Here is a 21,793-nt window from a genome sequence, read left to right as displayed (position 1 = left end):
TGGTTTCAATTATACAATGATCAGATACCCATCCCTCCATCAGTGCCCATTTTCCACCACCATGGATAATATCCCTCCCACCCCCATCATCCTATTCTTAAACTTTTGCCTAACCTAGTAATTTTTGACCCAAAAGAAAGCAATGTTTTCATCTGTTTTTCTTTTTCCTACTTGTTTTAACTTGATTTCTGTTGCATTGACTATCACAAACAGAAGTAATTTCTTAGAATCCTCAAATTTTCAGAATAGAAGAGAATTTGATAAAAGTTTTAGATGCTCAGGATTACACTTGTTGGTCATACTTTCTCATTTTCAAACTAGTCATTTACAGAGGAAGCTTGCCTAATATTAAAGCATTTACCTGACTTTTTTTGGAATTTTGTTTAATAACTGACTTAATAAGTTATCAGTAGTTGAGTTTTAGATACACAGTGGCCTAGCACTAGTCTCACCATGAGTGTCAATTTCCTTTCACTAATTTTCCAGATTGCCTCTCACCCACCCAGTGTGCCATCTTGGCAGGCACATTTTTTAAATTTGGTTGTTGTAGTTTGAATCTCATCTTTTTAGTGGTTAACTCTGTGGCTCAGATACATAACTGTACCACTCCTTTACAGCACTGATGTACTTCAGGCTCTTGACCCCTGCCCATTCTTCTTACTTCGTGCCTCTTCCTACTCCCTTCTACCACTCCCCCTTCCATTTCTTTCTTGTCATCCTTCCTGTACTCTGGAGGTTAAGGAAGGGATCTTCCCTTTATATGTTGCATTTATTTGTTCGGTTATTCTACATACCGCATTTCAGCATTTAAGTGAGATCATCCTGTGTTTGTCCTCCTTCTGGCTTACTTCACTTATGTTCAGGTTGCAGCAAATTGCGTATTTCATTGTTCCTTGCAGCTGCATAGTTTTCTGTTGTATATATGCCATACTTTCATAATCCACTATCTTGTTGAATTTTCAAAACATTTATTGACTGCATTTTATAGAGGAGGTTGTCAGCTAGCAGTTCAGAATGAGAAGTCAAGTTTTGATTTATTTTACACTTCTGGTTTTTTGTTTTTGCTAGGCAACTTCAGAAAGAGGGTCTTATATGTGGAAGTAGTTAATAACCTTTGGTGAGAGATCTGGCTGTGAAGTGCAAGCTAACCCTATGAAGGACCAGTCATAACTATGGACTGGGCTAACTCTAGGGTGGCCTAAGAAGGAGCCAGCTGTGTATATGTCACCCTGTGTTTGTAGCCCCTTTTCTTTCCAGAGTATTTAAATATTGCCTTTATAGCAATACCTCTCCTAGGTATTTATCTGAAAGATATGAAAACACAAAGTTGAAAAGTTGTTCGCACTTTTGTGTTATAGTAGTGTTATTCACAAAAGCTCAAGCATAGAATCAGATCTAAATGTTCACTTGATGAAGCTGTGGCCTAGGACAAAATGGTTGAATCTTGAGGTGATTTTGCTGAGTGAGAGAAGGAAGTGAAAGACAATTACATGATGGTCTCACTCATAAGTGGGGTATAAATAACTGGAGAAAATCAAATTGGTAACATACAACAACATGAACTGAACTGTTACCAAAGGAAGAAGGGATAGGGGTGGTGAAAGGGATGCACAGAGGGGCATTTTTTTGTTGGGTGGTGTTGGCTCTTTGCTGGTGGGATTGCATAGAATTATACACATACAGTGGTGTATAGCCAACTCCCAGAAACTGCATAATGTAAACTGCTAGTACATCAGTTGGAAAAAAAATAGAAATGAGTCGATATGGTATTCAGAACAGTTGCAATTCATTTGATACTCTAGTAGTTGGAACACTTTTTAGATTGATAGTTTTGCAAGAACTTTTTCATTTTTCAGTGAAGGGTTGTATCTGTGTTTTGTTTCTACATGTTTATGTGCATTTTGAATTCTAGCTATTAAAAATCAGTAGAGGAACTTATATGTGTAGGCAAGTACCTTTGATTTTGATGTAGTATGATCAGTTATAAACCAATGCTGTTACTGAAGAGTAAATGTTATAAGATTTTTCAAACATGGCATCATTGAGTCTTTTGGATCAAGCAGAGCATACTGTAGAGGTTATGAACCCCAATCCAGTATGATACTGTGAAAAGGTACAAATTAAAACCAGAGGACTCTCTGTGAACTTACGGTGATAATATGCCCTTTAATAAGTACACCTTACTTCACCTCCTCTAGGAAGAACAAGAAAGAAGTAAAACCTATTCATATACATTTATGTGGGCACCTGACAGAGCATTTTCCTACCTTGGTGTGAAGCAAATTGGTAAGGACTGTTGTCAAACGATACCCTAGACAACAGAAGGGAGATGCTCACTACAATTTCAGGGTCTCCAGCAAGATCAGATTTTTTCAGTCCTTTTACCCTTTGATTATAATAGTCAGGCTTATGTCATGTCTGTCTCCCTCAGTAATAGTAAATGCTGTGAATGGGAGCTTATTCATGAATGTGTTCTTGGTGCTCTAGGTGCCTGGTACATAAAGGACTTGTGTAAATGAATTGTTTCAGTCACAGCTATTGGTAAAATCTGCCCTTTTAGGGTCAAGAATGGAGATTTTGTTTTCATATGTAATGGCTAATAATTAGTATGCTTGACTTATGCATAATAGATGCTTTTCTGCATTCCTCCCTTTGTTTAGATTAGGACTTCTGAAAGAGATAACTCCTTTCTCAAAATTAATCATCTTCCCAGGAATAATAATTATGAGTTAAATTGTTGGTGCCATAAATACATGGCACTTGAAATTATTTTGTAATTTTTTAAATAAAAAATACACAATTTATATTAGAAAATATTCAATAGAAACCTTTGGGGTCAGCTTTAGTTTTTTTAAGGAAATGAAACACATATGTCTAGAGCCTTTGTAGGCAGCAGTTGCCTTAGCTCTTCTAATAACCACAGGATCTACTAGTTCACACATTTAAGTGCATTGGATTTGATTACTAGGGTAGGTGGACTGTCTAAAGCTCTCATGTCTAGAGTTAAATTAGAAGATACAGAGTTAGAAGATACAGAGAATAACTTAATAATTCATAAGCCTATAAGTTATAGAATTTACTTATGTTAAATTCTTTGGTTACATTGGAAAACTTTGAATTTGCTGTTCACAGTAGATTAATCATCTGATTTGCTCAGACACATTCAACTAAGTGGATAGTATTGTCAGCAAAGAAAAAATAATTTTTAATAAAACTCAGAAGGTTTTATGCTAACAATTAAAAATCAGTGGAGGAACTTCTGTTTGTAGGCAGTTTTTAGGCCAAATAAAGGCTAATTAAAATGTGTAGATAACTTGAGTATTTGTATTTGTAGTTTTGAGATTTAGCAAATGCTCTTAATCTTTTGACAGATTTAACCCAGTGTCTTGCTTTGTTAAGATTTTTTTTTTAACTCTATGCATGCTTGGAAGCATCTGTCTTCTAAACATGAAAAACATCTTTGATAATTCATGTGTTTCTATGTATTCATACAATTTTAAAACAGAAAGTTATCAGGCTAATGGAATTATTGTCCCAAGTAAAAGGAAAATAAGCACATTTATTACTTTCATGATGTATCTGAGTTTGTGTTTTCAGCAACGCTCACTTATGTGTATCTTCATGTGAACTGTCTTTTCATTTTGTTGTTCTTAAGTGTCAGTCTTAAATAAAATTCTATATTTTAGTGTGAATGCCCTTGAATTTCTCAGCAAAGACCTAAGCTTAATTCAAAATTTTGTGAACTGATTTGAAATTAGGCATGATTTCTCACTTAAAATTGTTATCCTTTATTGTGTGTATGAAAATAGGTGGACACTGAATCTTGTTTTCTAGAATTGACCCTGGTCAAGTATTTGTCTTATTTATTATTGCTTTGTTGTGTGGGCACACTGTCGGTGCTTAAGGCTTACTGCTGTGCACTCAGGTATCATGCTTGGTGGTGTTTTGGGATACAAAGATCCCGAAGTCAAACCTTGGTTGACCACATACAAGGCAAAAATTCTGCCCTTTCTATCTCTCTGGCCCCTACAAGTATTTGTTTTAGCTTTGACTACTCATCTATCATGTTTTTGATATTTAACATATATTTGCATATGTTCCACCTGATAACTCTAAGAGATATCACTTGAAACAGGTTTTCTGCAAAGTGGGTGATCCTGTCCTCTGGGAGGCACTGGAATGATATCAGTTTGTGTGTGGAGAGGTACACCCATGTAGTTGGGTGCACTTTGCTTGCTTAAAGAAATTTGATTTCCAGAGAATCATAGAGTGATTAAATTATTTTCTGAAATGGAGGATATAGGCCAAGGAAGTTTGGAAACCTCTGCTTCAGGGGCACCATTCTACTAACATGAATGCACTGTGCCTTGAGTTTTTAGATTCTTACGTTACAGTCCTTTCACTCCTTATGTAGTAATAAAATCTGTCATTGAAGATGTTCACCATTTGTGATAATTCTGAATGATTGTTTTGTTGAAAATTATTACATGTTCCATTTAATGACATTTTTGCTTGTGAGGTTCCAGGTTGCTAAAAGCCAAAAAAAAAAAAAGACAGTATTGGTAAATACTGAAAATAGGTAAAAAAAAATAGGTAAAAATAGGTCTTTGGACAGTCGACATCAAAGATATCAAAAACTTCAATTAAAATTTTATTGATTTTTCATTGGTGTGAACTATAGAACATCTACATTTATATCTTTCGGAATTTGAAATCCAATTTTTTACCTAAGTCACAGGAATCCAACTTTTATTTTGTTATTGATTGTTAAATTATTATATTTGTCCAAATGAGAGTAATAAAAACAAAAGGAAATAAAACAACCTCCCACAAATCTAGTTGTGTGGCTAAGTCAATGGAATGATAATAACACTATACTGAAACTAAGATATCCTTATAATAATAGAATATATATATACGTTGTTGTTTTACAGTAATTTTAAAGGATTTTTCTTTTCTGGTAACTATGAGTAGCAATCTTAAAAAAAAAAGATTGAAGTTTTAAAAGCTCTAATGTAGTTTAGGTAACATGGTTACAAAAGTGTTAATATTTGTGGTTTTGATGTACAAAGTCACTGCACCAAAGAGGTTTTTAAAGATTAGTCTCTTTATTGAATACTTAAGAAAACAGGAAAGAATAAAAAAAGTACATGTACATTGTGAATGTTGCCTTGTGAATGTTGCAGAATTTAGTTTTACTGGATCCCTGTTGTTATTTTTTAAAAGGAAAGGGATTGGAGACATAGTACTGGGGTTAAGGCGGCACTTGGCTAACATGATCTCTGACACCACATTAGCATTTTGAGCACCTCCAGGAGTGATCCCTGAGCGCAGATCCAGAAGAAGCAACTGAGTATTTACTGGGTGTGGCCCACTCCCTCATATACACACGACACACACAAATCACACACACACTAACTGGCTTTCTATACTATATGTGATATAGAAAGTTTTGGAGAGGAAAGGGAAAATTCAAAAGCTTGACTGTGTTTTTTTGATGCCATATATGTAGTGTAATCTAAAGGCTAGTGAAAGGTAATAATCCGTAGTGAAAATATTAGTATTATTGACAATGCTGGGTAGTTTAGATATTAATTAGAGATACCGTGAAGAATAAAGAGTAGAGATTTGAATCGGTATTAATGTCTAGCTGTGAAATGGGTGGTTTGTTTCATGTTTCCTGGCCCCAGTTTTCTCTGTAAAACAAGGGAAGTTGACGAGAATGATAATTTGGTTCCTCTTGACTCTTGAAACTCAGTATCACTCCAAAAGTGAAGTTTCACTGTTGCGTCCAATGAGTAGCAGGATGTATAGTGTTAAGGTTGGGAGGATGTTGCTTATGATTTTTTTGAGCTAGACATTTAATATTTTACAGCAAAGTTTTTAGTTTAACATAATTGAACTTGTACTAGATAGGGTTAATAGGCTAGAACAAAAGGTCAAAGCATAAGGCATTAGGCTTAATTAAGGGAGAGCAGGAGTGGCAGGAGTGTGTGACAGTTAAATGGGTTTCCCACAGACTAATGTCGGTTACAGTGCAACCATGCCTCAACTTAAGTGGGTTATTTTGTGCAAAGGGCAGCCGTGATTAGCAGTTTGACATGCCAGACACTTCTGGCCAATCCCATCTGTTTTAGAGGTTAAAAAAGCACACCTTTATGAGCTGATGGATTGATTTGTGTGCCCGTCTGGTAAAGATTAAGAAGTCCAAGGCCAGTGCAGTAAATGTCAGTTATAGAATATTGTACTTTCTTCGTTGGCTCATTGTTTTAACCGTCAACTGTTTTATAATAGGGGATAACTGTTCTTTATGGAGTTGAATGCAGATGGGTGGGGAACAGGTGAGACAGGAAGAGTAATTTTGTGAATTAGCATGTTCTGTAGCAGGTGTTTCAAGTGGAGATATTGCCTGCCCTAGATACTCTTGCTTTTATGGATTCATTTTTGGCCTTTCCTTAGCACCAAAGACACATCGCTCAGTTTTACATGTTATTTGAGCAACCCGTTAGTCCAGGATTTAACTTTACATGTAGAGTTTTTAGATTACTTTTATTAGTGCCTCTTTCAGACAGGTGGACAAATGAACACACACACATACACGCACACACACACACACACTTTTGCTATATGATGTTTGTGTTTTCTGGAGATGGCTGCATACTTTATTAAAATAAAGCTTATCAGAACCTAGATTGAGACTGAATTCCTCAACCTTAAGAGCTGTAAAAATAGCATAATTCTTTTTTGATTTAAGGTTGTTACTTATTTAAAGATACTGTCATTGGCATAATAATCTAAGGAAAGGAAAATCCTAATTTTATGCAGATCAAGCTTTAGATATCATCATCAAACTCAGTGAGCTTTCATCCCTAAAACATTAATCACGAGGAACCTACAGTTGTCAGAGGGAAGCGTCTTAGAAATCACAAAAAGTTTAATTTTTTGAGGGGGACACACCCAGTGTGAAACTGAGTGTTTACTCCTGATGCAGTGCTCAGGTCGTTCCTGTTGCTGCTCGGATAACCATATGCATTCTTGGGGATCAAAACTGGGCCATGTGAAAGGCACATGTTATCTCTGTGACCCTTCAAAGTTGACAAGTTTTGTTTGAAAATTGCCTTAATGTGAGATTTGAGTTCAAAAGAAAATGACCATGAACGCTGAAAACAACATTGAACATTGAACATATACAATTCTGATTAGTCCTGGCACTTTTATCATAGTCAAAGGATGTGATCAATGGATTGCGCATTATGTAGTTACACAGATTTTATGCATCAGCTTAGACAGTATTTCTTTCTATATTAAGGAAATTAAAGTTTCTTATAGGTTTTGTCACTGAAAGTTATATGTAGATCATAATAATAGAGTACTTTTACAGTAAATATGCATGCCTTTTAACTAAGCTATTACAAGGTGATTTGACTTCTACATAGAAATTAGATCTCTTATTTTTTGTTTTGAAAGGACAGAGTAATATGGTATTGGAGCTTAGAAATTTGGTACTTAAATAAACATGCATACTTGCGTTCTTTGTAGTGTAGTATCAATTGAAATGATTGGCTGTAATGTGAATTTATATGAAATAAGCCTTGCCCTTCTTCTGTGTAGGGAGAGAAGTATAAAAAGCATAAACTTTATAGTATCATTGCTTCTCTTTCTCTAAATCATTTTTAAATTGCCAAAGATTAGCTGGAGTAACATAAGCATGCTTGGATAATAAATTAAATATGAGAGATTTATCTAATTTAATGGACAAAACTTCTTAAATTGATCTCCTGGTGGTGTTACATTAAACCTGTAACAAATACTTGACACTCTTGAGTTAATATTTTTAAAGTATCCTAGATTCTATATTCTGTTCTCTTGTTTTCTCCAGTAAATTCCACTAATGTCCACTTGTATTAAAATTCTGTTAATGGGAAAATTTTGTTATACTATTCATTTTCAATATATTCTGAAGTTTTGAAAATTGACATTGTCCCCTGTAATCCATAGCAGTAAGTTTCTGCCATCCTGTTATATTTACTTTCTCTTACTAATGTAGCTTTAAGATAGTCTGCTTCTCTAAGAAGTTTAGTTAAGCGTACCTTTATGTTGTAAAAAATGAAGGCAGAAACCCTTGTTTAGGATGCTGTGTTTTTAATAACTTGTTTTAAAATTTTTGATAACTTTAAATAATAATGACAATTTTATTTTATTTTTAATATTCTTTTCATGAATCACCATGAGATACAGTTACAAACTTACAAACTTTTGTGATTACATTTCAGTCATACAGTATTCAAGTACCCATCCCTCATCCAGTGCCCATTTTCCACTATCAATGTTCCCAGTATCCCTCCCACCACCCCCACCATTTCCCATCACCTCCCTCTGTGGCAGGCACATTCCCTCTCTCTCTCTCCTTTTGGGTGTTATGTTGCAATACGGGTAGGAAACGGTCATCATGTTTGGTCTAGTGTTTATTTTTATCATGCATCTGCCATTCTGAGCAAGCCCTCCAACCATCATTTACTTAGTGGTCCCTTCTCAATCCCAGTTGCCTTTTCCCCCAGAACACGAGATCAGTTTCCAAGCCATGGAGCTATCCTTCTGACCCTTATCTCTACCATCCTTAGGTGTTAGTCTTCTATTAATGTTACTTTATATTCCACAAATGAGTGCAGTCATTCTATGTCTGTTCCTCTCTTTCTGACTCATTTAGCATGATATTCTCCATTGACAACTTTTTAAACTGAATTTTAGTTTATAATTTTTTTGATACTATAAAGAAGATGCCTCGTTCGTGTTTTGATTTTTATTGTTTTGGGGCTTAGAATTTCTCTGTCTCTTCAGGCACATTAACTTTAATGAGAAAGCCAAAAAATACAAATTTGTTTATATATATGTCCTTAGTATATTAAGTGTGTATGTATTTATAAAGTCAAATATATATGGTATTCTGTTTTTCAAGTAGGTTAGAGATATCTGCATCTATCGGTTTCATTAGTGAAGGGACATTTGGCCTGTCTTCAGTGAAGGAGGGAGACTGTGCTACCATACCATCTCTAAGTAGATCATTCTTCTTCCATAAATTGCTTACATTTTTACTAATTTTTTTTATTCTGTGACCTTGCATTCAGTAACTTCAGCCCAAAATAGTTTCAAAGTCATGTAAATGAATGCAATTAAGGTATTGCTTATCATCTTACACAGATTGAATCTTATTGGATGGAGGATTTGTTTGCATTATGAGAAAGGTCAAAATAAGGTTAAATTTTATTGTGATTTGGTAATGCTTTTATTTAGCTACCAAAAAAGTTGGGTCATATAGGAGATGTTTACACTTTTATTTTTTAATTACTAGATCTTTTCAGGATTTTTAAAATTTGGTTTTGTTTGGGGGCCACACTATGTTGTGCACAGGGCTTATTCCTGGCTCTGTGCTCACTCAGGGCTACTGGCAGTGCTCTGAGGACCATATGTAGTGCTTCTGGTGCTGAGGATTCTAGGGGCCTGCAATAGTACAGCAGAGCATTAGGCCTGGTATTATTTCTTCAGTTCATTTGAATTTTTAAAATCTCTGTTAATATTTATTATTCCAGTGTAAAACAATGTGCTCATCTATTTCTGTTTGGGAGACATTCTGATCTTAGGTATATTTGACCTACACCGATAGCTGATTCCTCTTGCTGATGCAAAGTAGACCGAAACTTTGGGTATATGTGATTAAAATATTTGTAATTAATGTCCAGTTCCCAAGCTACTGGGTGGAGGATTTCAGATAAGACTAGAACCCAGGTTACCAATATAGAAAGGAGATGTGCTGTTCAGGTGGACAGATAATCTGTAGAGTTGGGGGAGAGCATTCTCTAGGTGCTAGAAGAGACCAGCTGATGAAGATCTGAGTGTATTTGTGTGTCAGGTAAGGAGAGGAAAGGATTATTCATTGCAGTTAGCTCAGACATCTGCCTTTTAAAAATTGTATTCACTATAGCATGCTATGTTTTACCATGTTATGATAAAAGTCTCTTACGAGTCGCTGGCTCATTTGTCATGCATTTACTGACCATCCATTCTGTGCCTTGAACTGTTCTCTTAAGTATTGGGAGATTCTTCATTGCTCTCAGTGGCGGGGATTATTTGCTCGAGTGGGCCCAGTAACGTCTCCATTGGAGACTTTGTTGTTACTGTGTCTGGCATATCGAATACGTCACAGGGAGCTTGCCAGGCTCTGCCATGCGGGCGAGATACTCTCGGTAGCTTGCTGGGCTCTCTGAGAGGGGTGGAGGAATCGAACTCGGGTCGGCCATGTTGGCTGCGTGCAAGGCAAACGCCTTACCGCTGTGCTATCAAGACAGTTACATGACCAAAAGGCTTAATTATCAAAAAGCCTACTTCACTTGGTATAGAAGAAACAATCATTTCAAAGAAATTGAGCATCTTGTCCTTTGATCCCGAGGGGATCCTGAGGCACCGGTAAAATGAAGTGATAATGAAAAATCTCTGCTTTATTTGGGGAGGTTCAAGTAAATTGATGAGTGCTGAAGGAATAGCATAGCAGCAAGGATGCTTGCCTTGCCTGGGTACAACCTGGGTTCCATCCCTGGCACCCCATATGGTCCCCCAGTCCCTGGCAGGAATGATGTCAAAGTGCAGAGCCAGAACTAAAGCCTGAGTAGTGCAGAGTGTGGCCTCCAAAACCAAAATAAATAAAGTTAGATTTAATGGGGATCCATTTTTTGGGCAAAGTTAAAAATTCTAAGAACTAAATCATAGCCAGCAGGGTAGGAATTGAGAATTCTTTAAACCAGTTCAGAGTGCAGTGGCTGACTTAAATGGAATGCTCTTGTAGTGTAATCACTTTGCTTCATACTGTTATCACCAATTATGATAGCTTTAATATTCATCAGATTATTGATCAATTAAGTTTTCCAGCCTAACCCTTAGCTCAGAAATTATGCTTTTTTAAATTAAAATATAGGTCATGTCTATTGTGGGCCAAAACCTTTTCACCAACTTTTTTCTATACCTGAATGTGTAAACTTTCCCACATGATGTTGTCATTCTATATCTATGATGGTTTTAATTCTTAGTTTTAGCAGTTTTTCTTAGTAGTTTTGAATAAAAATAACATGTTTTACAACTGTGACAGTTACCAAATAATTCTAATATTTTTTTTGTCTTAGAATCCTTGAATAGAATTTCTCTTTATCACTGATATTCAAGTCTCACATCCTTAAGAATTAGATATAATTTTCATGTTGTATAAAAACAGATTGGCAGTATAGTTGATAAAGGTTTTAAAGTGCAGAAGTTTGGATGTAGTTTAAAAACACCCAAGGAAAAAGCTTAAGTAATTAGGAGTATTTTCTCTTTTACAGTACATTTATTTGGTTGGGTTTTGGCATGTTTTATTTAGTCTGTAGTTGAGTTCATTGTATAACATGCTATTGAAGTTATTTTAGATAAGACATACTTGAAGTAACACTTATTTCTCGTACTTTTCAGGAAGTGTTTGGACTGTGAGCTATTTCAGAACTCTACTCAGAACCTGTTATTTAAACATTTGGGAGAAACATATCTAGAAGGTATTGTATTTTGTCTCATTACGCCTTTTGACAAAAAATAGAAACTGAAACTTAGTTATGCCTTTCCAGTTAATGGAAAGAGAACTATTATGCTATAATCATTTTTTCTATATTTCAGATATTGGTAATCAATTTTTATTAATAGTTGTCTTACCTTTGTAAGAAAGGTGAGGGCACTTGGGATCTAGTGCACAGCAATAGTGCTCTTCCCTTGTTTGTATGCAGTTTACTTTGATTCCCTGGCATCATATATGGTCCCTGAGCACAGAGCCAAGAGTAAGACCTGAGCACAACCATGTGTAACCCCAAAACAGAACAAAACTAAAAGAGAAGGGCAAGTATTGATAAATTTTGAGTTTGTATAAATCAGAAATTTGGTTTAAATAGAACCACTCTTTCCTATCAGAACTACTTTCAGGATGAACCTATTCTAAAATCTGTCTTATTTGAATCTGAGATACTAATATTATATTCAATTACTTTGTTAAGATATTTATTGAAGGCACCTGTTTATCTGAGGCAGTGCAAAGTACATATTAAGCAATCAAGTAGTCTTAAAGCCCTTCCTGCCTTTGGCAACTCTACCTTTAGGTATTGGGACCAGCTACTGTCAGTCTTTCATCAGGATCCATGAACATATTTAACAAGGTCACCTCATTGCCTCTAAATGTCAATCTTCTAAATTCCCTCTTTGCATTATCACATGTGGTTGGTTAGATTGGTTTCAGATAATAATTCATCTTCTTGTAGACCCTGAGACTCAGGACATGTGATGTATTATGAGGACAGAAGGATATTAATATCATCAGTAGAAAAACTTATCTGCTTTGAGTTTTTGTCTTCTGTAACTCCAAGTAATACATCAGCTGATTTGACTAACGTTTATAGTCGGCAGTAAACACAGTCCCAATTAGCCATTGTCTAAGGTTTTCTTTCTATTTTCCTTTCTTTCTCTCTCCTCCAAGTCTTGTGTCTTCTTTTTAGAATAATGTACTGCTGTCCTTGGAATAGAAATAAATGAAAGAAAAATACATAGATGCACTTTCACTAAATAACATTTATTGAATGTGCCAACTTCTTTAAATATATAGCTGAATAGACATAAAATATCATAAAAAATCTTCTTAAAGTTTTCTTTAAAAATAACTTGCCCAGTATAAATTTTTAGGACTGGATGAATATAGTCTTATATTTCTGTATTGTATTACATTTAAATGTTGAAATAGAAACTTGATGTTCTAGATAATTGATTATTAGTAGCATTTCTCTTTCCTTTGGACAGTGATGAGGGGAAGGGCACTTTGGGACTGTAAAAGTACTTGTAAGTGAATCCTCAAATATTAAACCTATATTACTATGTATACTTTATTAGATAAAAAAATGACATGACTAGCAAACTAGAATTTCTTTAAACAGCAGAGGCTTTTTGAGACACTACTCTATCAAGGGAATATTCATTTCTTAAAATTTTTCTTTAGGGGCTGGACCGATAGCATAGCGGGTAGGGCGTTTGCCTTGCACGCAGCCAACATGACCGACACAGGTTCGATTCCCAGCACCCCATATGGTCCCCCGAGCACCGCCAGGAGCAATTCCTGAGTGCATGAGCCAGGAGTAACCCCTGAGCATCGCCGGGTGTGACCCAAAAACCAAAAAAAAAAAAAAAAAAAAAAATTTTTCTTTATCTGAATTAAGAAGGAATTTCTTTTATCATTTGTTTTTACTATTTAAAGATTAACTTCCTTTTTAAAAAGCTTTTAAAGTTATTTTAAAATTGCTAATAGATGTGTATTATTATAATTAAATATTTGAAGATAGAGACTTTCAAATATTTTTTTCGTCTGTTATAAAGAGGTAACTTTGAAAATCTCTGAACCATCTGACTGGCCTAGTTGGCAGCTATTGCCTGGAGTGGCCCCCAGGCCCCTTGAGCACTGATTTGCAGGCCAAGAAAAAGAAATGAAAGGGAGAAATGCCATGTTAGATGCTAATATTCCACTCTGTAATAGGTCTCAAGCATGCTATTTTTCCTTCTGTGTTAGAATCAGTAGCATTTTCTTTAGTTGAATACCCGATGAACCAGTGTATAGGGGATATATTGTCTGAAAAATACACCCTTTAAATTGTAAAAACAAAATTCGTAGATATAGGTCCACATCTTCTATCATTTAATTTTAACATGACAAGTTTTCATGATATTTTACTACCTTCTGAAATAAAAAAAAAAGATTAGCTAAGAAAATGTATAAATGCATATGCTAAACCTATGACTTTTCATTAATTAGGATATTTATATATTGTCTAATATTCATTTATATATTTACTAAGTGGGATAAATCATGAACTATATATGCTGTCATTTTACTAACAAATTGGTTTTCTTGACACTTCTTGATTTTTAGAACTTGGAATACTAGGTTTAAAAGTTCTTGGTCATAGGCGAGTGCATCAGCAGCCTGATGGCACCTTCAGACTTCCAGATACCCCAAACTTGCTGCTGTGCTTTTGGCCAGACCCCAAAGACTTAGGATAAAACTTACCAAGAAAGTAAACGGCCAAAAGTTAGGTATGTGGGAGACACACCCACAAACCACCTCCGGCTCAGCTATATAATTGTAGGCATGGCCGCTCTGGTTCCTGATTGAACTGCTTAATGGCCATGATCCCAGAGACTCAGAAACAAATCTCAAAACCCAGCGGCTTTTGGCAGAAATGCGTCCGGACCCCTCAGTAGGTTACTGTTGCTGGGACACCCCAGGGGGGAAAGGATGTTTTCCCTCTACCTGATCCCCCTAGGCGGCTTGGTGGCTGCCATCTTCCAGAAGCCATTGGACAGTTAGGTTTGAGCCCGCAGTGACGAGACACTCAGGACCTTGTGGGATGGTTGGTGGAGCCGGTCCTTTCCTTCCTGTCCGAACGAGACCCCCAAGTCGCCACCCACAAACTGCCTCTCTGGCTCCTGATCAAGCTTCTTAATAGCCTTGATCTCAGAGACTCAGAAACATCTCAAAACCCAACGGCTTTTGGCAGAAATGTGTGCGGACCACAAAGTAAGTTACTGTTGCCGGTCCACCCCAGGGGGGAAGGGTGCTGTCCCTCCCCCTGCTCCCCCTAGGTGGCTCGGTGTCTGCTATTTTCCAGGGGGCATTGGACAGTTAGGCTTGGACCCGCAATGACGAGACATGTGGGGCCTCACAGGATGGGGGTGGAGCCAGCCCTTTCCTCCCAACCCCAACGAGACCCCAAGTAGCCGCCCACAAACGGGCCTCTCTGGCTCCTGATCAAGCTGCTTAATGGCCATGACCCCAGAGACTCAGAAACATATCTTGAAACCCAGTGCTTTTGGCAGAAATACATCCAGTCCCTGCAATAAGTTACTGTTGCCTGGCCACCCCCAGGGCAAAAGGGTGCTGTCCCTCCGCCTGCTCCCCATTGGTGGCTCAGTGGCATCCATCTGCCAGAAGCCATTGGACAGTCAGGTTTGGGCCTGCAGTGATGAAGACACACAGGGCCTCACAGGATGGGGGTGGAGCCGGCCCTTTCCTTCCCATCCCAACAAGACCCCAAGTCACCACCCACGAACGGTCTCTCTGGCTGCTGATCAAGCTGCTTAATGCTATCATCCCAGAGACTCAAAAACAAATCTTGGAACCCAACGGGTTTTGGCAAGATATTCCTCCAGATTTATTTGTTAAAATTTCAGAATTTCAAAATCGCACGGCCACTTCTGCAGCCACGTGCATCTTATGTTATTCATAACCAGCAATATAAAACAAATTGTCTACTGTTGCCTTTTCGGCAGATCTGAGTGTTGGGGTAAAATCCCAAATAATAATGGTGGGTGTGGTGTCAAAATATTGAATGTAATCAAAGTAGAGAGAGATTAATTTGGAAATCATCTGCCCCACAAGTAGGGGAAGGGTGTGGAATGGAGGTATACTGGGGTTTTTGGTGGTGGAGAATGGGCACTGGTGAAGGTACGGGTGTTTCATTGTATGACTGAGACTTAAACCTGAAAGCTTTGTAACTGCTCTCATGGTGATCCAATAAATAAAATTATAAAAAAGAAAAAAGTGTAAGGTGGAGTTCATGCCCAATTCAATCAGCTAATCAAGGCTGAATAAATAGCAGTACTTCTACATAAAAATAAAATACTCCGTAATTTTTATACAAAAGCTTTTTTTTAAAAATTTTTATTAGTGAAATACCATGAGATACAGTTGTGGACATTACAAGTTTCTGTGTTTGGGATTCAGTTATACAGTGATCAAGTACCCATCTCTCCCAGTGCCCATTCTCCACCCCCAGTGATCCCAGTATTTCTCCCCCTAAACCCCCGCATCTCATCCTCCCTCTATGGCAGGGCATTCCCTTTTCTCTCCTTTTGGTTGCTGAGGTTTGCACAAAAGGCATTGAGGGGCAATAATGCTCTATCTATAGTCTACTTTCAGCATGCATCTCCCATCCTGGGAGGATCCTCACAACACCCTTTACTTGGTGTTCCCTTCTTTACTTGAGCTGCCCTTTCCTCAAGCATGTGTAGCTGGCCTTCAAGCCATGGAGTGAACCTTCTGGTACTTACCTCAACTATTCTTGGATTTTAGTCTCCTATTTTGTTACTTAATATTCCCCAGATGAATGCAATCTTTATATGTCTGTCCCTCTCTTTCGGACTCATTTCACTTAGCATGATACTTTCCATGTAGTACCACATGTATGTAAATTTCATGACTTCATCTTTTCTAACAGCGACATAGTACTTCATTGTATAGATGTACCAAAGTTTCTTTAACCAGTCATCTGTTCTCGGTCACTTGGATTTTTTCCAGATTTTGGCTATTGTGCACAGTGCAGCAATGAACATAGAAGTAGTAATGCACTATTTCTAATTGCCAAGAAGCAGAATCAATCCACATACTCATTAGTATTGGGTTCAAGATCTTGTTCACTGAAATGCATGGTATTATATGATATTTATGATACTTTAAAATTTATTATATTTTCCAAAATTAAAATGATACTTATATGTAAAGATATATTGAGTTTTAAAGAATTCCTTTCATTTTTGTAAACATGGACTAACTCATTTTTCATTAGTTTGTGACGTTAAGTTAGACAGAGAACAAATCCTACTTGATCAAATATTTCACGATCCCTATTAGATATGAAATATAAAATAAAATAATAGGAACTTAAAATAGACATTAAAAATCTGTCTGACTTTTTGTTTTGTGTTGGGTGCCATACCCAGTGGTGCTCAGAGCTTACTCCTGGCTCTGCACTTAGGGATCACTCCTTTTGGGGCTAGAACCCTGGTTGGCTCTGCAGGTTTCCCTCTTCCCACTGTACTAATTTTTTGGCCTCAGAATCTGTGTATTTAAACAACACATAATTTAGACATATGATTTGCATATATAGGTGCACATATATCTATGATATATATATTGAAGATCTCATGAATTTGTTGGTGATGGTGAGATAGTGCTGACAAACTGGTAACAGAGACTATGCACTTACTGTGGAGGCAGTGGTTGTATTTTCTGAATCTTCCTTTCTTGTAAGAAAACGGTGATGTGCAATTTAAATAGATTCTTTTGACAAATAAGTCTGGGAAGTTTAACTTTATAGACCACCCACATGTATCTAGGCATCATTATACACACAGCTATTATTTTAGTATCAAAGGAAATTTGGTACTAAAATATTTAGTACCAAATATTTAGTACCAAATATTTAGAAAATATTTTTTAATAATGGTTGAAACTTTCTCCCTTTTGTTTTGTGTTGCAAACATTTTGAAATATAAGTGTTTATTATGACCTAAGTATATCATCTGACAGTGAATCTCATTAGCATAACTAAAATGTATATTTTTATTTCATCAATATAAATGAATTAAAAATATGTACTTAAGGTTTGCATTAATACTGAGTTCATTTTGATTTATCATTTTCACAATAATTTCAGAACATAAAAATCGGAACCGTTTTTACTTTTTTAAGTACTCCCTTGATTCTATAAGGATCAGTCACATCCTTGTATCATTTGTTGAAAAGTCACAATTTAAACCTAGTCTGATGAACACAGAAAACTGTATTCTTAGCCATTTATGTCTATTACAATGGTAAAATGCTTCCCAAACTTATTTGACCTACTGCCCTCATAATTATTTTGAGGGGTGTGGAAACCAGCTCTCCCCTATAACCCCCCACCCTTGTTGTTCCAATGCCTTCTGGAGGGGGTGTGGTATTACATGCTTTGTGAAGCATTCCAGTAGTGTAATCCCTTTTCATTTTGTTGATCTTGGCTACTTTAATTTAAAATGAGATTTGTCTTTTTTTATACAAAAATTTTATAAAATAGTGTAGTTGAAGTTCAGTACACTTAAATTTATTTCTGATAGACTTTTCTTTAATGATTTTCATTAATCATTAGATTGAAAACTTGTATTTAAAAATTTGTATTTCCTTCATTAGGGATTTGTTTTTCATCTTCTGAACAAGAGATAAAAGTAATTGCTTTATTGAAAAGCTCAGAGAATACATTTCTCTTTAACTTGTATGCAGACAAGTTAATATACTCACCATTGTGGGAATTGGTGAAGTTGAAATTAGTAGCGTGAAAAATGCAGATCCTATAATAATGTTTATATTTAGGCCAAGACGCTACACAGAGTATTAGCAATGGTTGAACCTGAGTCTCAGTTTCTTGCTTTGTAAAGACACAATCTATATCACAGGAATATTTTGCAAAGTCAGTGAAAAGTAACTGTCACCAGTATAGTGTTCTAGAATGATTGTAGCTATTGGCAATCTTATTAATATCCAAAAGAAAATAGTTATTTGTATGACTACTTTTTCACTCTTTAAATGAATGTTTCTTCCACATATTTGTATTTTTCCTTTGGTTATATTTTGCTCTAAGAGTTTCACAAATTCTGTTGCTTGCTTTTAAACTCAAGTTTGAATCAGCTCACATGTGCCCTCAACTGATCCAGTTCTAATTCTGCTCCTCCATTTATAGATATGCATTTTGCTTTTTAGATGATTTTTGAACTGGCCTTTATTTGACTTTTCCAAAAATTTAGGTAAACTAGGGTTTTTATAGCTCAAAAGCATTTATCTTATGAATGCTTTTGAGCCATAATGGAAAATGCATAGAAGTTGGTGATAACTTGCTTTTGCCCTAGGGAACAGTTTTCAGAGAAATAATTAGTCCCACTTTGGGGGCAAAGGATGTGTTCAAGTGATTGAGTAATTAATGCCTTGAATATCTCAGTCCTTGGCTTAGATCCTCAGTGCAGCAGTACTGAAGCACCACGAGAAGTGGTGCCACAATGATTAAAAAGCAAACCTCCCACATGAGTTTTCTTTTTCTGCCATTGAAAAGTTTTAGATGTGATTTCTGCCCAGATATTCAGGTTAAAAAACTTTCTGTTATTACATATCAGTTTGTGGAATGACTCACTTCATATGCAGCTATTTCAAAATGCATGCTCTTAACTATGATTTGAATTTTATAGGTTTGTAGTTTTGCTGACTGTGAGGAAGTGTAAAAGACCAAGTGCCAGTTCTTACTGGGTCAAGATTTATTTTAAAATACCAACATTTCCTCAGCTTTTGATACTGAAAAAAGTCATAGAGATTTTGTTACAAAATGGTTTAACTGGCTGAGTAAGGAAAATGTAGAGTGTTTATGTCATGTTGGTAACAAAAGCATTATATTTGGCTGACTTGATGATAGAAATCAGAAGAAACCAACTACTAATACTAGAGATCTTCTGTGTTTTTGTTTTGGATATGGAGTCATTCCTGGCAGTGCTCAGGGCCTAACATTGGCTATGTGCTCGGGGATTTCTCCTAGCAGTGTGTGTGGGACCATATGAGGTGCAGGGAATCAAAACCTTATCTGCTGCACCCTAACTGCTGTGCTATATCTCTAGCTCCTAGAGACAAATTTTTATTAAAAGGGTCCAAAAGAGGTTGCAAGACTGGTAATTATGTTTTAAACATATTTCCAGGCTCAAACATCTGTCAGTCAATTTTAAAACAGAATTTTTTTGATTCTTTATGAAGTGAACTGGAGGTCAATTGACCAACGTATCCTGACAGGTATTTTTTGATTATTAGTAGGATACATTATATAAGCACACCGACATAAATTTGAAATCTGGGCTACTTCTTACTTCTTATATGACTTTTCACAAGCTAGTTTACCATTCTGAATCTTAGTTTTATCACTGATAATGATGTCAACATTTCATTCAAAACAGTGTTTGCAGGTAAATGAATTGACTTATGTAAGGACTGAGATATACTTTGTATAGTACTTGCAAACAAGTGTTAGTCTTAATTTTACTACTCAGTGACTTTGGGTTAATCATTTTAATTAAAGCTCAGCATTTTCATCTGTAAAAGGAGGATATTGTTGTAACACTCTTTTGAGAATTAAACTATAGTAAATACTACTGCAGTGCTGGTAAACAGTACACTTTATTTATTTATGCTTTTCCATAGATAACCCTTTAGAACATGGCCTTGAATACTTGTGGGAACTATGTTTTGAAATTTTTAAAATCTAATAGTTAATGTGGGAAGTTTGGGATTAGATATCTAGTTAACTTACATTAGGAGAAAATACTAAAATAGTACAACTATGCGGTAGTCCAAACTGTACCCTTTATCAAAACAGGCTTTTGCATTGCATCTGCTATTGTCTCCTAAATGTTTGTGTTCTCCTAGAATGCATCTATTCAAGTTCTACTTTGATATAAAGGTATTAGGAGGGAGTGGGAGGCGTTTGGGAGGTGATTAGGTTATAAATGTAGAGCACTAATAAATGGGATAAGTACACTTGCCTTTTTTAAAAAGAAAGTTGGAGAAACTTCCCATCTTAAAATGTAAGGCATAGTGAAAAGAATTAAAAAGCCAGAATCTCGTCAGACAGTGTATCTGCCTACAACTTGGTTTTTGACTTCCCAGTCTTCCGAACTGTGAGAGATGCATTTTTGTTATTTACCAACCGTGCAGCCGGGGCTATTTGTTATAACAATCAAAACAGATCAGGATAGATGTTTTTTCCTTCGTTCCCTTTTCCATGACTTAATTACATCTAGTACAGTCTTTATTCTTGTAACTGCTTGACCTGCTGCTTTCTTTGGTAGTTATGTGTAGAAAGACTCAAGAAGCAGGGTAGAGCAAGAGTCTGCAATCAAGTGATCCTCACAAACCTTAAGACGATCAATACACCATCAGTTAATACATGGCAAATAGTGGAATTTTATCAACAAATGAGTTTTAATTGCTTTTGTTTAGCCATGTTTATAAAGTATCATGAGAAACTTGTGAATGGGATCTTAGTGGTCTGTCTATAATATTTTTCACAGTCATAATCAAAGCCGAGAAGGGAGCATTGAAGATCCTGTGATGGGAATGTGTGATGAGGACCTCACCTTCAGATTGATAACATGTGTAAAGGCTGAGTTGCTGTTGTGCAGCTGTCCAAGGAGAAAAATATTCTAGTCAAAGACATGCTGTCTAGACTGGGGTGAATAAGAATGAGTCACAGGAAGTGAGGTCAGAGGGCAAAGCCAAGGGACAGTTTTGAGCAGAAGAATACCCTACTATAACATTTTCACAGAACTGCTTTGGTGGTTGTATTAAAAACAGAAACATGGAAGAGGATATTATAAGAATCCAGTAGAGACATAGTGACTTGAATTATAGAAAGTGAGAAGCACATAGTTAGTGTGATTATTTCCAAGGTGAAGCCTATAGGATTTGCTGACAAATTGGATGTGGGCTTTGAGAGCAAGAGCCATCTAGGATGGCAGCCAGGTTTTTGACCTGAACAATGAGAAGAATGGAGTTGATATTATCTGAGATTAAAAAGGACAGGGACTCAGTTATTGACATGTTAAATTTGGAATGGCAAATAAGCAATTTATAGATGTCAGATGAAGTTGTCAAAGAAACAACTGGATGTGTCTTTAAAAAATAAAGACAGATCAATATGTTTTTTAAAAGGATGACATTGACCATTCATTATAGGATATGGCTTTTAAAAGAATATAGATTGAAAAAATAAAACAAAATGGAGAAAGAGTGATTCGGAGAGGGGTAGTCTGTTTCACTGAATGATGATAGGAAAACACCGGAAGTCATTTTAAAATAGAGTATTCAAAGAAGTATTTATACACTCAGTCCACATTTAATGCTTAC

At 36.1% G+C, this 21,793-nt stretch overlaps 1 protein-coding gene across 1 annotated transcript in view; it reads left to right on the top strand.

The window, feature by feature from the left end:
* NRIP1 (nuclear receptor interacting protein 1) overlaps positions 1-21,793 on the top strand; it is a 91,828-nt gene that overhangs the window by 9,097 nt on the left and 60,938 nt on the right. Inside the window, exon 2 of the mRNA XM_056135432.1 lies at positions 11,494-11,573. The gene's annotated coding sequence lies outside the window, so the exon portion shown is untranslated. The remainder of the gene's footprint in view (positions 1-11,493; positions 11,574-21,793) is intronic.

Source organism: Sorex fumeus, unplaced genomic scaffold (assembly GCF_029834395.1).
Source record: "Sorex fumeus unplaced genomic scaffold, SorFum_2.1 ptg000115l, whole genome shotgun sequence".
NCBI classification, from domain to species: domain Eukaryota; kingdom Metazoa; phylum Chordata; class Mammalia; order Eulipotyphla; family Soricidae; genus Sorex; species Sorex fumeus.
Note: the sequence above shows the minus strand (reverse complement) of the source record. Positions and strands in the feature narration are given on the sequence as shown.